Genomic DNA, 17609 nt, shown 5'->3' with positions numbered 1-17609 from the left:
GGACGATGCATCGTCTTTTGTTCCGCTGCAGCAATTGTTTTATGAACACATAACGAGATAATCATGAAGCGTTATACAGTCCAGAAGTAAATACGTTACGTTTCCGATATCATCTGGCCATCTAGATCGTTTGATCTGTTTGCATCGAATCTCTTGTTATGGGGTTTTCGCAAAGGTAAAATGTACGTCAATAAATCAAAAACAATTGGACAGCTAAAAGCAGCGATAACAAATATACTTCTCGAAACGTGTGAAAATGTAATGAAAAATACAATCGAGGGGTCTAAAAACTGTGGTCTCTTATTTTGTTTAAAAGTTATTGACAATGGAGATCATATTGTTCAAAACTTTCTAGCGTTTTTCTTATCTTATTTTAATCATTCTAAAAGATTTAACAACGTGCATCGCCAATGGTCACTTTGGTAATCTAGGTGTTAAACTAATATTACCCTGCCGTATTCTTTCGCTAAAAAATGCAAGAGGATCTCTTTCCTGTCGCGAGTATTTTCGTGTTCTACTGTCACGCGCGACCTGGAAATATTTTCGTACACGTGCCGTAGCTAAGACTGTTAGAATAATTTAAAGAGTCTTGCGTACACATATAACAGATTAAAAATCACGATGGTGTAAATTCAGAATAATACGTGGTCATTGGTAATGAATATTAAAAGCTGGATATCTTCTTATACCGACCACGAAAAGGAAAAAAAAAGTATCTCCACGTGTATATTTTCTGTTTTTCTACTTTTAGGTAAAATGTGAATTTTTAGAATTTCCCAATTGGTTTTTCATGAAATTGATAATGAGCGTTGAATGTAATTGGAAGTTGGATATCCCTCCTACTTTAGTTTTATCGAATTGATGGAATTACAGAATTGGTTTTTCATTGGTTAGTAGCGAGTATCGAATATTGAACGGGATACGTAGATATGTATGTAGATATGTATAACCAAGTGCTTGGAAATCTTTTATTTTTGGAATTCAAAATATTTGGGGGTTTTTAAAATATCATACACCAAGTTAAACGGAAGAACTCCAAGTAATTGTATAATATTAAACAATTATAAATGGTGAAAATATTAAAGGAGAATGTGTTGCTCAAAATATTTTACTGTTAATGAGACTCATTAACTGGTAATAAACAATAAGAGCGATTTTGCGTGACGTAATAAAGAGATGAAAAGACAGTAATAAAATAAAGGAGAAACGATAAAGAACAGATAAAGTGACAAAAAGCGGATAATAAAGGAAAAGAAATAAAATGAAGAAGAGTAAAAAGATAAAGAACAGAAAATGATAAAGAAGATAAAGAAGAAGAAGAGGTTGACAAGTTTTCAACTGTTCTTACGTACAAACTCTAGCCACCAGGACGTCTAGAAGCTCTAGCTGGTGCTTTCTAGGATGGCTAAACGGTTGCCCTTAGTGCCTGATAAAAATTACCACCTAAGCTGTCACGCGAAAGAAATAACCGCGATACCTTGGGAACGAACAACGAACAACAAACGTGTTCCATTTCTCGAGACCACTTTTCAGTAAACCACGTCTCCAAGCTCTGTATCAGAACATCGAGAAGATAATTGGTTTCACAGCTACAGCAACGCGTTCGTTGCAACCTACTCACATAATTCCAACACGTAGGTAGCACACGTTGTCATTATCGGTCCAATGGCGTCTCCTAGGGTAAGGTAAAGTTATTTAAATCGGAACACTATTTATTAGATATTCAAGTCAAGCTAAGCAACTTGTACCTCGCCAATTTGCCAAATTTGGTTACAGGCAATTTTTAAACTATCTAAATTTGGAAACAGATTATTTAATTCGTTATTGGTCATGTGATAAACAGCGAAATATATCGTGTGCATTGGCAGCCCAATCGTTACGATTCTCTACGAGAATATAATAAAAAACGAAAGTTCAAATATTGTTAATATTCTCAATAGCGTGTCATGATGTAGACCTAATAGGTTATCTTCATTCTCGATTATGTACGTCATATCAAAATACTCATGTTTGATCATAAAATGACATTAAGATCAAACATTCAACAAAAATATATTTATCGTGTTGTTCCTCTACATATACGTAAAACAAGTTTGATTACTCATCTTATTCGATGCTGAAGCTTAGGCGACTCAAATAACCCTACGTTACTACGATGTATCCTACATGAGTACTATGTCACATCGTTGTTCATCGAGAAGAGCGAAAAAATGAGGGACGATGAGAAAAATCGAGAGGAAGAAAACGTTGGAAAAGAGGATGGAAAGGGCTCGAGTATCCTTTGGTATGCGTTTAACCTCCGAAAAAAAGGAAGAAATTCATCGTGAATCCACTTTTAGAGGAACGCGCGGCACTCCGCTCGAGGAAAAAGGGAGGAAAGGGACGTACAAAAGGCTTGAGTATTGTTTACTCTGACGTGGGGTGGTGCCGAAGAGAGGAACAGAGAAGAAGAGTCGCGGAGAATTCGACCGTACGATAAAGGGATGACAAGGAAGCCCTGCTCGAGTGCCACCGACTGACTTCTACCCCCATCTCGTTCCATTCCGCGAATGAAAGGCGTATAAACGAATGAAAATGAGAGAAGAAGTTGATAGAATCGGTATTGGACTGTTTCTCGCGTTTCTTAGCCGTTTCACCCGTAGGCGACACGGTCAGAATCTAAGCGGAAGATCGATTGCTATTCGATCTATCGATGCAATATCCTCTTTCGCTCTTTGTATATTGGTAACGTAAAAGTGTTGGATCCGAACAGTTCAATCTATTTTTTATGGTAACTTTGTTTCCTGAACACGAAAAAATCTTCAGTTGTCTTTCTTTGGGTTCATATAATTACGCAAACTCAAATAAATGTAGGACAATCTCGGTAATTTTTCAAATTTGTTATTTAAGTTTCATTTTGACGATAAGTCATAAAAAGAACAGAGATATTTTCCGAGATATCAGCGATATTTCAAAATATACTCCTAGCCACAACGAATAATAGAATACTATGAAAATAATATAAATGGCAATATACATAAAATGTAAAAATTTCCAGTCCAAGAATTTTCCCCCTGGGAGACACAAATCGAAAATTACGCAGTCAGACAGCGCATCAAATCGAAAATGCCAATCCTACGTCACCTTACGTTACAAATTTGCAATCCATCGATGATCAGAAGCTACAGGTACAGCTACAAGCGACCAAGCCAAATGCTCGAGTTAAACCACCAAGCAAAGTTAAAAGCGGAGTTGAAGCAACCATAAGGACCTGTCTGGCGAACTATCGAAACCTCCCTAGCATTCCTGACCGAAAGAACCCAACATCCTAAACAACATCGTTTGCTAACGAAATTTACAAACTAGTTTCGTGAAATACGTAATAGAGGCAAGCCTGACCCAAACTATAATAATCTATGTAGTGAACTATCGACACACCTCTGCATCGTGTTTTATCAAATCTGCAAACTAGCTGCGTCAAATACGTAACACGTTAAACTACTAACCAAAGGTAGAGGCAAATTCAAAGCAACCATAAGCATCCAAGTGTACTTGGAAAACTATCAAAACTACTCTATTCAAAGGAACCAAGCATTCCAAACAATATCATACTATATCAAACTCGCGAATAGACTTAGCTCAAGCACATGGTATATCAAATCACCACCCAAAATTATCAGAGCAACCATAAGTAGTTGGAAGTACTTGAAATATTATAAAAACCTTCCTAGATCACATGTTGTGTGATCACATATCAAATCATCAAATACATAATACATTACGCCGCCAACCAAAGCTGGAAGGATTTAAATTCAAAGTGAGTAAGGGATCTATCCAAAAACCGATTAAAACCTCCCTGTCCTATCTAAAAGAACCAACCACCCGAAACAACGCCATACTTTATCAAACTCACAAACAATCCTCCTCAAACACGTACTGCGTATCAATTACCAAGCTCCTCGAAACATCCAATTCCCCGTTTATCATTCCAAACACAATTTCACCCTTCAACGAACTACATACAGTCGAAAGTTAGGGACAGTGTAGCAAAGAGGACTCTAATGCTTTCAGATAGCGCGTGGACACACGCAGAAAGCACATACAGAACTATTCACATCTACCCAGTGACCAGAACCACTACAACCACGTACTACCTCCGCGTACCTACTTCTGCATATTACATACAAGCAAACACGGAACGGCCACGCATCGTTCACATCGAGCAGAAACGCGTGTCCATAAAGCGGCTCCCACGTAAACGTTTTTCTACGTCTGTACGCGTGGGTGTGCACGGATGAACGGTGGAGGAGAACAGCGGCGGGAGGAATGAGGCGAAACGGTGGTGGTTGAATACAGAGACGAAGGGGACTGGTAGGCCGGTTCACGAGAAACCTGGGTAGGGGTAGTTCGGTTTAGTTTGGGGAGGCTCTCTCCGCGTTTGGGTTCGAGTCCCTCCAGCTGCACCACCACCGTATCAACCGGCACACCACCGTTCCTACCATCGCCACAATCCTACTCCCGCAGGGGCGGAACTCGATAGACCTAAGGGGATGGGGGCTGCCTCCGCTCGTGGATCAATACCATGGCGGGTTGCAGGGCATACAGGGGGTTGCTACGTGGTGTGGCACGCGCATACGCTGCTATCCCCCCGGAGGAAGAAGGACACCGATCAACCCCGTTGCCACGTTCTATAGAAAGAGACGAGAAGATATGACTGAAGAGTAGAGAAGAGGATGGAAGATACGAACCAGAGTGGAACTGTTGATTCGCGTTTGAAATACTGTTCGGTTTTAAAGCGATTTCGCTAGTTTATTAAGGATCGAACAAACCCACCGAGGGATGATATCCTCGCGTGTCGAAGCAACTTCGAAAATCGCCAGTGCCTGGCACTGCCATAATGCTATCGAGAGCAGATTAGAAGGGCTTTGCTCCGATCGTGCTGACGTATGCTCGTTTTCGTGACACTTTGTCTGTGCTGGATTTCTTCCGTTTTTTTAGAAGAAGGATCTTGGTTCTCGAATGCATTGTGTTCCTCGTTTGGAAATATATCTATCTTTATTTGCAGAAATCTGAGGCACGCTTTCACGACGCTTTGGCTATGGCGAGAGATTACACACCATTGTATTTATTATAGAATTTATATACTAATTAATTAGGTAAGTATATTAAATTCTGTACCCTTTAGTAGCATTTTCCTATTACTACAAAAATTTGATATTACGAAAATAAAATATAGAATCTGATAGAAAAGTGCTTCGTAGAGAACTAAGGATATGTGCAAATATTTTTATTAATCGCTATATGTATTATAAGCATTTATTTATGTATTTTTATCAACTGAGAATGCTGGAGAATTATTAAAATTATTTTCGAACTTCCTATATACAATTATTGTGAGGGAATTTCCTTAAGTCCATGGAAATTTCTGCCTGTTTCAGAATCAGAATCGATTTTGAGGATTAAAGTGACTATTTCCAGGACGAGCTGCAGTACAATTACGTATTACGTATTACGTACAATTACGACTCGATAAGCATCAGGCGAATAGTTGTTATTACGATTTGTTTAATGTACTTCGGAGTTGAAATGAAGTTAAGCTAGACTATACACAGGTTTGTTATTACGTCTGCATCGCTATGCCTATTGTCCTCGGGACATTGTACTACGTAGAGTTGCACTTGTAACAAGTTCATTCACGCTAGATTTAAATCTAATAACGGGGAGATACTACGCTATATTCTATGTATATAATATGTTATTCCTTGCTAACCAACGAATTGCGTCTGCGAAATTTTATTCCGAACTTTGTCTGGAGAGGTGCTAATAAGAAAATAAAATTTAAAGTTTATAACCTTAACATTATTATACTATTCCTTATCAAGCAACGAATGTCGTGTAAGAGACTTCGTTATAAACTCTGTTTGAAGAATGGATAATAGAAAAATAGAATTTTTAAGTTTATGACCTTTCAAGTTTGTATAAAAATTCTATAAAGGGCAATATAGTGAGCAGAGGAAAACTGAGGTAAAAGGAGGAACACTGTGTCTCTGTTAAAGGGAAAACGTGTATATTGATACTGACGGGGTGTGCTGCACTTCTATACACTGCACGGCTAAAGGGCACATGTCTCATTACACACGAACGTTCTTTTGAATATATAGCCTAACAAGGATACACCTCGCTGTTTTAGAAATCAATGTCGATAGAAATTGCTTACCAACTATCATATATTATTATCATTAGAAGCAAACTAAGCATTATTGACTAAGTAACAGACCATCTTTTAATCAATCGATAATTCGATCACGAAAAAGCCCCCGTTAAACAAACGAAATAAGTGAAGGAAAAAATGGCGGAGACAAAATATAAATACATTTTTCAAAATTGTCGATCTTCCAAAATCAAGTAGAGTTCTTCCTAAACTTTCATATTTTCCACGTTTCCTAAAATTTTTACGCAAGACTTGAAATAACAGATCACCCCTCGACTAATCGACAATTCGTCGCCTAAAAGGCAAACAACGGTTGAATAAACGAGAGCAGAGAAGACAATAGTATAAGGATAAAATATAAATATATTTTTAATAAATACTACACATCCTTAGAATCAAATACGAAGGCGGAGATATTAAAGCGGGCGTCCGGTCAGGCAGACCACGAGCACAGTTCAGGTGACCATAAAATCGTAGCCATACGATTACGGCTGCAGCTTCTTTCTACCTCGTCGGCTGATCCACGGGGTATTAGCCCTAAGCCGCTTTACGGGCCGCACGGCGAAGAAAGAACAGGAACGGAAGGAGTCAGCGTGCATGGAACAAGGAACGAGCACGTTTCGACACTAACGGCGGAAGCAAAAAAGGGGAACACGACGAACAGAAGAGAACAGAAAGAAGCGGAGGGTGAGCTCTGAAACGACCTGTAGGGTGATGGCAGAATGGGGATCGCGCGGTCCTCGGATACCTGTGGCTCCACGCGACTATCGCAACGATGCCTTTTTTTCTTCTCTCCCCTTTGTCCGCCCTTTTTCCTTTCTCTCTCTTTTTTGCTTTCTCCTATTTCACCCTTTCTATCGCAGCATTCTTTTTACCTTTTCCACCGCGTCATACCAGTCAACGCGAGCATTATCGCGAATATCGACCACAGATTCGGCTACTGATAACGAGTTTTCGTCGGTGTACTACGCATACATGCGTCCAAATTCTTTTGTGACAGCTTTTTGGGGTCTTTTGACTGTGCGTGATTTCATTCTTTTTCCTGGAGCAGGTGGAGTGAGAAGTTTTTTTGACGAAGACACAGAGTATCTCGAAATATCAATATGACAAAAAGATGAATCAGTATGCAGAAATTTGCTTTTTTCTTACGAATTTCGACGCTGTCAAAAACATCTTGAATTAGCTAATAGAATGAACATTCTGCTGCATTTTTTACCCTCACTTTCTAAGACAATATAAAAATACTTTTCCTGGTTTCTTTTTTGAATAAATTATTAAAGAGATTAAAAATTGTACAAATTGTGCAGGAAATTTTCTTGCTTTTAAGTTCTTACTTAAATTTCAAAATATTTCATATAACAGGTATATTATATTTAAGACGACTGCAAGCGTTCGAGTACTTTTGTAACCCACTGTATATGAAATTAATATAAGATTTAAGTATCTAATAGGAAGTCATTACTTCCTTGTGAAGGGTCGACATAATAGACAGTGTACGCTATAGAATTTGTACAAAGCCCGCGTGATTCGTACATTCACCTACGAATAACACAAAAATAGAGCTGCGTTCTCTTTTGTAATGGAACCTAATTTTTTTTCTTGGTATTGACCGTTTCAAAAGGAAGGCTTCTCAAAGCATCGCTTGCAAAACACCGTTTTGTAACGCAATCAAAGGCTAGTAGTTGGTCAATCGCACTTAACGAGCGATAAAATGGACAGTGATCGAATTTCTGGCGCGACCACGAAATTCCAGTCGCGTTTCGCAAATATGTACTTCAATTTCCATTAACAGATCGACTTCGATGTACCTGGTTTTTCGTGTTTGGAATTTTCAGAATTTTAATCAAAGAGAAAAAGAAGATATTTCATCATTTTCTCTTGATTATCTCAATATTCTCTTCATTCTCCAAAATATGAATATTACGAATTTTCTGTGATTTTTTATCTTTGAACTGAAGTTATATTATACGAGCTATTACAAAATGATGATTGGATACTTTAAATTGAATGAACGGAAACAAAGATAGCACGAAAAAACTGATAAAGCTTGATAAAACTGATGGAATGGATGTTTTAATGAAGGACAGCTTTAATATGGACCAGCTATTGGAAACTTAAAATATTTCAGACGGAATTTTTACAAGGTCCTGCTTTCTCTAGCGTATAATTTATTTTGTGAAATAAAAGAAGAGTAGATTAGTTTTTTAGATTAGTTTTAAAATAATGATACGGAAGGAAAGTATGAAAGATGAGTTTCGTACATAGAGAAGCAATAGGAGCGAAATCGAACTCAATATTTCAGAAGAACAAAAGCGTATCGAGTGCAACGACGACCCCGATATCGCCATAAATGGAGGCAGTTTCCAATCAGGTCGTCTTACGTCGAATGTCCAAGTTTTAATCAGGCTAGATTCTGTTTTTTGCCAATCTGGCGATTCTTCATGAGGGAATCGTTACGAAAAGTTGTATAAAAATTTCATTAAGATCGTGTTTCGTCGAGGAACGAAGCATTATAATTAACGATTGTTTTATCAAATATCCGTGGAGGTAAAAATTATTTAAGCTTCTACTACTCCACAACAAAATTGAAATTTTGTTGTTAAATGTACTGCTAAAAATATAATAAATAAATTAGATGTTATTACAATATTACAATTTCGTTCGTTAAATCAAATTCACCATTAACTGTAAAATATAACAACACAAAAAGAAAAAATAAAATAAAATTAAAATTCATTTATTTTATTATTTTATTACATCTTAATTTATTTTATTACCTTCGGTTTATAAAAAATAAAAATCTACGCTTTTTCGAAAGTAAGTTTATCATATAAATTATTATATTTATCTACCTTTTGTTCGTTTAAAAATACTCTGAAAGTAAACGTTAAAAATGAAATGACAATTTCATAAAATTTCTTTACACTTTGTATGTTTCAACGTCTCCATAGGAAACTTTTACGTAGAAAAACAACTACGATATATAACAAGATAGTCGAAGTTAATGGGAAGCCAAGTCATTAATATGTTTTTTTATTAAGAATCTTAGAGCAACGGGGAAAACGAAAATTCCCAACATGGTCGAATTATTAATATTAATAAATTTCTGTAACAAGAACGAAAGAAGTTTCACCGCGTTATGTGTTCGTTATTCTTCTTCCCCGACTTATGAAGTTTTAACGATGTCATAGTTGCATTCTTCATGCAAATCCGACATCTCGCTATGGACAAGTTCGATCGAAGACTTAATATTAGACCGACAATAAGACGAAATATTTTACGACATGGGAAGAAACACGTTGCATGTAGTTTGTAATATTGATAGCATGATTTTATTATTATATTATGAGAGATGAAAAATCAAATTATAGCAGGATATCAATTACTTCAACTTTCATGATAAGGAGCATGTTTTTTAATATCGTTGGATTTCTATGCATTTGCACATTGCGCAAAAATTACATGAGAATTTAACTGTTTATTTATAATTTATAGACATGTAAGAAATTTTCATCTTTTGTGATAGAGGATACATTTACCAATATTTCCAGCTTTTTTACGTCTTTTCATTTCACGATACGAAAACCAAATTTATCACCCCGAATTCTTCGACGTACGTATAGCAAAAAACAATTGCATCAGTATTACTATTTTCTCTCTTCCGGAATTGAATTTCCCATCTCCGATTCTTTGACATTTACACGCAAAAATGTTAATCCTTTAGAATAAAAAATACAACATCATATTGTATGACCAATGATATTTCTCACGTTTTCTCGCTGTACACGAAAATTTGACTTCTCGTCTGTGATTTCTAGGCATTTAAACCAAAAAAAATTGTTGTTTCTCTGCAATAAAAAATTCACTTGTCAATATTACCACTGTTTCGCGTACATATACATCGCGACGCGAAAACTGAACTTGCCACTTCCAATTTTTGAATGCAGACAACATAGAGATAGCAGTAAAAGTTTTCATTTGTTATTACAGAAAATATACACATCAGTATTGCTTCTTTTGTCACGTTTCAATCCACGAACTGTATTTTTCGTGCTCAATTTTCTACACGTAACAATCCTCGGTTTTAATTTAGTTGCCTATCTGTATTTAAATGGAAATACATGTGTATCCTTTTAAGAATTATTTTTCACATAAATTCCGTAATGACTGACGTCTATTAATTCAACCTGTGCCCTATAGAAATTCGAAGTTTTCTGATTACGATCATAATATAAAATATCTGTATTCGATATCTTAGAACCGACAGGGTCAATTATCGTGCAATTTATAATATCCTTTGAGAGCCAGCATCAATGCATAGCACTGTGAGTCGAAGCTTATGCTTGCGGAAAGCCTTCGAATAACATCACGGATATGCATATGTGCATAGAGAAAGAAAGAGAGGGAGAGAGAGAGATCGCGAGTGAATGCGCTGTTGAGTACATCTTTCGGTTCCTCGCCCCGAATGAACCAACGCCCGCAGCTAGAGACACGTTTTCCCGATCAAGATTTCCGCAAGTTATCCACGGTCTTAAATATTTGCACACCTTCGAATATGAACGTTTCGAGAGCTCCTTTCGTTCCTCGGTCGCTCAAAAATATTCTTGTTCTTGTATCTATTTCGTTTGCTGCGGCTTTTTTACGTTACGGAAAAGACTAGGTTCCTTTTATGTAGAATTATAGGAACGTTGTTATTTTTATATATTTTTCAAAGATGTATCTTATATTAAATTTTTAATCAATTCTTTAAAACCATTCTCTAGTCTATTTTTATGTACCATTCTATGAGAAGAATTTTTCTATTTATTATATAAATATTCAATTCCTACATTTTTACGAAGATCATCTTCCCTACGTCTATTACGTACAGCCAATATCTTTCTTCTCAAAGAAGGTTATTGGTATAGTCTCTAATAATCGAATATTAAAATCTATAAAGTGCACATGTCAAATTCAAACTGTAAGAAAACATCTCGACGCTAAGAAATATAAATATCGAAGGTATTGGAGAAAGAATATAAATCCATAGCAAATTTCAAAAAGAGCAGCTATTATAAAATTAGGTTAAGGAGCCATTACGACAAAGACAGAAACCTTCAATAAATTAATATCGAATAATTAGTTTGAAACTTGTAATTAATAACTTAAACCACGGCTGATCGGAACTGGGTCGCCCCGTTGATCCAATTACATTTAATTTCGTTACAACTTCACCGAAACATTAACGCTTCAGCAACTGTGCACTCGAGAGAGAGAGAGAGACAGAGATATATAGAGAGAGGAAGAGAGACAGAGAGAGAGCAACGAGCAACATTCGTAATCGTTGTCGACTGAAAATAACTGGCAACCTTTGAGTATTTTCTGCGTAAAATCTTGCTCGTACTTAATCATTAATCGATGCTCTGATATGCAAAACCGTTTGTTTGCAATTGTTTCATAAACTCGATATCGTTGCAGGTCACGAATGACCAGAGGAACTATTAATAAGAAGAACAAATTAAAACATACTATTCATACAAATTGTTACGCCACGAGGCTTAGTATAGGTAGTATTTCTAACCGTCGCTAGCGGTCCTACAATGTCGCATGCAGATCGCCTTATCTGTCCGACGGAAAATATACAATGTATCGACAAGCGCATAGTTGTCACCAAGCAGCGAGTTCCAGAAACGTCGATTTCGGTCCGTTATTTCATCCACACAAAGAAGGTGGCATACGTGATCGTAGGCGCGAACGGTGGCGTGACCCGAGCGTAGTGGGGGTCGTCTCCCCGAGAAGACAAAGAAATGATCGAAGGGCAATCAGTCTCATTTGAAGATTCTAACAGTATACGTCGAGAGGTCTGATGAATAAAGTCGCTAAGTGTAATGAACATATCGGTAGATATCACAAAGTCGAGTCGAACTTCTGTAACACATTAACTGTATTTATCACTAAATAATTTGTGACGCTTTGTTATTATATTCATTGTTATTAAATATACAAGTTATATTAACCTGTTAATACAGTGTTAAATTCATTGAATTTACCTCTGTTATCTTAACCGAAACAGGGGAACGACTAATTCGCGGCGTCGATTATACGAATCGTAGCGAGAATTTACGCCTCTCGCTGACGCGTTTTCCTCGCGACCGCGTCTCTCCGCGAATGGTCGTAACACAAATTCATCATAAATATAAGTCTTATGTACCTTTGTCTATATCAATCCAATTTTTGGAAAAATACTTGTACTACTTTTCAATTATTAGCTTTCAGTTCTCAGAAAATAAATCTTGGATTATAAACTTTTTCTCACCGCGCAAAAGAAACTTAGAAAGTGAAACACATCTCTGTATGACCATTTGACCTCAACTATGTAATCATCATATGCGTTGATAATTATTCTAATTATTAGCTTCTATTTTTCAGATCATAGACCTCTCCCTTTCATAACTAAACAACTCTAAACAATGTACACACATAAAGGAAAATCAAAGTGTTAGACACAGCATGATTATTTTACTATAACCACATATTTCTCATACGTGTATTTCAATACTGCTTTTTAAATTTTTATTTTCAGAAAGATATTACTAAAATTCTCGTTCCTGCAGAAAATATTTCTCTCAGTTTCCCACTTTTTCGAATAATCAGAATTCCCTTTCGCCAGTTATTCGTGTACCAAATACCATGAATAAATAAAGCAAATGCTGAAATTTCGTTGCGTTTCGACGAGAAATTATCCATACGCAAATGTGCACCCACACATCTTGCATGCACCGTCCGAGAACGGATGAACGGGCAAGAAATTAATTACTTTTTGCTGGCGAGCATAGATCCGCTCGCGTGTCATTTTACAGTCGACGATCAAAAACCAGCGAAAGAAAACACGTATAACGTCCGTCTCTTTGGACGCTCGAAATTACACTGTACCATTCTATCCACGCACAAAAATTCAACGTATCTATCTTTTACCGCGATTAAGTCAGCCTCTAGGTTGATGTATTTTGACGGTCGAACACACTGCCAATAAACTTTATCCCCCGTCAATACACTGCCCGTTTTACAGCCATTTTACGATTTTTCTCGGGACAATATTCCGAAACTTTTGCCAGGATTAATCAATACGGTCGATCCGTGTAATTTTCTAGAATCGATTTTGTGTCAACGTTTTACGTCAATTTTCTATTGGCTTTGTGTAAAACACTTTTCTCTTTTTTTATACGTGGGTATTAGCGTCACGTCAGTTACATATAAAATATACAATCATGGATAAAAGGAAGTTTAAAATTATATTCGTGAACACACACCAATATTAGTAACTTCCGTAATAAAAATTTTTTACCGCGTTAGTAAAAAACGAACAATTATCTCTTTCGGTATATGTATTTTATTTATTTATTGCTCTTGTCGATCGTAATTTCGTTTTGTAAAATTCTTTTCTGCGACGCTGTAATTAAAGTTCCTTTAATTTGGAATTTAGAATGGCATTGATTTATACGTGAAATACAAACCTACTCTACGAAAATTAACTTAAAGTATGACGAAGGTATAATATTAAATTCTTGGATTAAAATTTGTACAAAATTTACAATAGTAAAATCGCGATAGTCCAACCTCCATTAATTGGACATATCCGATAGCGACTCGAATTCAAATCATTCTCCTAGTCTACTAATTACGTTTCCATTTCGTAACAAAAGAAAGCCGGAAAGGCAGTTTTTCATGAAAAAGCAATAATTGTTCGTTTCGTACAAAATTACCTCTGCTTGGTGAAAGATTTACGTAAAAGTAAAACGTTTCTTAGGTAAAAACAGCTGCCGTGATGCCCGGTAGTATCCTGCGAACCAATTTATCCAACTCTAAGGTCGGTGATCATCTTGGCTCGCGTGCATCACCGGTTCATGGTGCACATATACATAGGGAAAGCGAATAACGGAGCCAAGAGGGTGCAGGATGACTGCGTCCCGCACGGAACGTAAACGAAACTTAAATGAATACCTAAATTCCACCAGTCACGCGAACACTAAGCCGTTTGCTACTGAACATCGACTTTTACCTAGGTTTCCCACCTTAGAAATAACTTAGCACTTCGTTAACGGCGATTTCGGCTAATTGCTAGAATGCGGGAGAATTTTGTAATTTAAATGACGGTAATACTGTTAAAAATATTCTTGGAAATTTTGTAATTGGGAGATTTACGAAATAATTTTTAGATTGTTCAGTTCTTATCGATTAAGGAAAATTTGCTCTGTTTTGGTCACTTCTGAGGAATTTTTATAGAAATTTTATTTATGAGGTATATTGGAAATGTTTTTGATTTGTAATTGGAAGACTTGTATTTTGGATTGTTGGCTTTCTGTCTATTAAAAAAAGTTTTGTTATTTTTGAAGAGATTATGGTAGAAATTTTATTCGTGGGATACATTAAAAGTATTTCTGAAAGCTTTACAATTAAGGGGTTTCAGATCGTTGACTAGATCTGGGTCATTGAAAGAAATTTTAGACGAAGAAAATGGATCAAAGGCAGTACAAAAGATATGGCATGTACTAAACGTGATATATACAAATATAATTTGAAAAATTTGAAATTTACTTAATAAGAAGTATTCTTAAAACACGAAAACTGTTAAAAAATTTCCATACGAATCGAAATAAGGAAACGTCGAATATAAAAAACTACCGATTTGAATATAGCTGTCATCAAGCAATGCCCTTTGATCAAAGGCTGTCATTTAGATATTAATTTATCAGCTGCATCGAGGCTAATTGCCGATTCACGCTACCGTATCTCATAATTTAGATACAAAATGCCATTGTCTCGCGTATGACGTAATCGTTATCTTTTAAGAACGGAAGGGTTAAGGGCGGTGATTACGCCTGGCAGGAACAACGCTGATAGATCGTATGTCCCAAGGGTGTAAAACACTCCCTTCTCAAGAGGAGTGCAAGTACCTTCAACGGGTGAACAAGCATGATGCTGCAGCAAGTCTAAAGCGCTATCTAGATTCACCATCCCTTTAATTACACCCTTCACGAAAGCCGGTTCAAGGTAGCCTTTTTATTCTTCCTTCGAAAAAAAAGGGGAAATATTATAGCCTAAAGTCCTAAATCATATTCACACGATTCTATAATTATTTTACGGTTTCGATACTTAAATTGAAGTTGAATGTGTGAAATAAAGCGAAATTGAAAGATACAACGAAGCGTCGAAGGAACACATAAATCTTTCAACTTTTGTCCTTTTCTTCTGAATTAAACTTTGTACGAAATGTACTATGGTAAACAAATCAGAAAAAGCAGTTTGATAACTCTAATACTAATAAATTAGGAGAGTCTGGAGTATGCCGGATTATTTAAATTCCACTGTATTTCAATACTTTTTTAAATCTTCATAAACGTGGTTTATTCATCATCTCAGTCAATTTACTTATCATAATATCCATCCTGAAGATGTTCCATGAAATATCGACAATATCTTGAAACGTTCTTCTACGAAGGAGTTTTTCGCCGTATTTATATCTCATTTCCCATTGTAAACCCCTATAATGGAGACGATGATATAATACAAGGATTAATATACAAATTGCAAAGCAGGCAGGAATGCTCCTGTCACCGACAGGACCAGAGTGGATGCAATTGAGAAAATTGCCGGGATATCGGTTTCACCCTCGCATCACCAGGGGGATGCTGGGTACGAAATGCGGGGTTAACGTGGAGGAATCTTCCGGTCTAACGCTGGCTGACGCAGCTGCATGCCGCCAAAATAAATTTTCACGATATCTGCCAGACAGCGACGATATCGGAAATTTTAAAAGAAACACGTACTTTATTGAAATCGTGCTGTGCAACAATCCTTCTCTTTCCTACTTCTTTTATTTCTTTGCGTTCTTTAATCACTTTACAGTTTACTTTGGAATATTTTATTTGGAAGTAGCTGTTCACTTTTGAGGTACGTCGGTACATTTTAAATAAGAGTAAATTCATATTATATTCGTAACATGACGTTGGTAATCATGTAGAGTGGTAAAAAAATATTTAATCACCAAATGTGCCAGCCGATAAACAAAGGATGTAAAAACGCTTTTAGACTTTCCAACATTTCATAAAAAGAGTAGAAGGATGTTTAATGGCTATAGAATCTAAAATCAATAATTACTTGATAAAATTTAATGTAGTATATAAATAAAAAAAAACATTTGAAAATACTAAACGTAATTTTTCTGCAAATTAAGGCACGATATTCTTCAAATTTGGTATTAAAATATGTCTTTGAATTTCCTTCGTGAATTATGTTTTACGTAGATACCCAGTTCAGAACTATGTATCAGTGATGCAATATGTTAAAAGCAACCGAGCATCGTTCAGATTCCCTCGAAACTTTCTTCCACTCCGTTATCAGAGCAATTCTATCGGAAAACTTTAGCAATTCGCTGGATTTATCATTGAATCCCTGCTTAGTCTTACTCCGAGTGACTTTAAAATTTACTATTATGACCGTTTGCCTTAAAATGGTCCGCCAAGCTGTTTCGTCTCGATTTCGTCCGAAGATCGATTTTTCTTTCGTCAGATTTATCAACCAACTAAAACTTGATAAGAAGATAATGCTCCTCCGTCACTGTCAATTATTTTGTAAACTGTTAACTCCCTGACAACTCCTATCGATAATTCAAGCCTTGACACCTCCTTAACGAATCTTCTTAAACATCTGCAACTCCATATATCACAGTCATCCCTTTTACCTTACCTTCTTCAAAGTATTTTCCAATTTTTCGATGCTTTATCTTAATAAAATACTTTATATACCGTTCGCCATTTCACGAACAATTTCACAAATAAAAGATAACTAACACGTTCGTTCCAACGAACATCGTGTTCGAACTTGTTTATTGTGATTAAGAAAACACGTGTATTGTGTAAAGAAAAATTCATGAAACAAGTAGGATATTCTATCTGAAAGAAATCCAAAATAATATTCCACTGATCTAAATTTATAAAATCACATCCATTGCAATTAATACCCAACATATTGTACTTAGGAATACAGGAGTCAATCAATCGAACAATTTTAAACTTTCTCTTAAATTTTCTTCTGCTGCATACTCCAAACGATATCCAAATTTACAATAAAATATTCGACATTGTAATTGATACAAAGTAAAAGAAGTTCAAGTAGAAAATCCAGAAACGACGAACACAGAGTTTAAGTTTGTAAAAATTCATCGCATCAACTAACGCTTGACATAAGTATTTTTCTTTTTCTGTATAAGTTTAGTATCGCGACAACTGCCTAAAGAAAAATTCACGAAGCAACCCCAATAATAAGACTATCGAACACACCGTGTCCTAATTTGTAACAAATCACTCGACACCGTAATTACCCCACTCCCGAAACTCGGCATTACAAATGAGCAGGATATTCAAGGAACAAATGGGACCAG

General features: G+C 36.2%; 1 protein-coding gene and 1 long non-coding RNA gene across 20 annotated transcripts in view; one reads left to right on the top strand and one right to left on the bottom strand.

Annotated features, from left to right (window-relative positions):
* LOC126923312 (kazrin) overlaps nt 1-17609 on the bottom strand; it is a 138851-nt gene that overhangs the window by 106225 nt on the left and 15017 nt on the right. The gene's annotated exons all lie outside the window — the stretch shown is intronic.
* On the top strand, nt 4738-5524 carry LOC126923329 (uncharacterized). Its single transcript, XR_007713116.1, has 3 exons — nt 4738-4923; nt 5045-5135; nt 5418-5524. It is a non-coding gene; the product is annotated as an uncharacterized LOC126923329 (long non-coding RNA).

Source organism: Bombus affinis, chromosome 13, assembly GCF_024516045.1.
Source record: "Bombus affinis isolate iyBomAffi1 chromosome 13, iyBomAffi1.2, whole genome shotgun sequence".
In the NCBI taxonomy this organism is placed as follows: Eukaryota; Metazoa; Arthropoda; class Insecta; order Hymenoptera; family Apidae; genus Bombus; species Bombus affinis.
The sequence above is the reverse complement of the archived record's forward strand: the minus strand, read 5'-3'. Positions and strand labels throughout refer to the sequence as shown.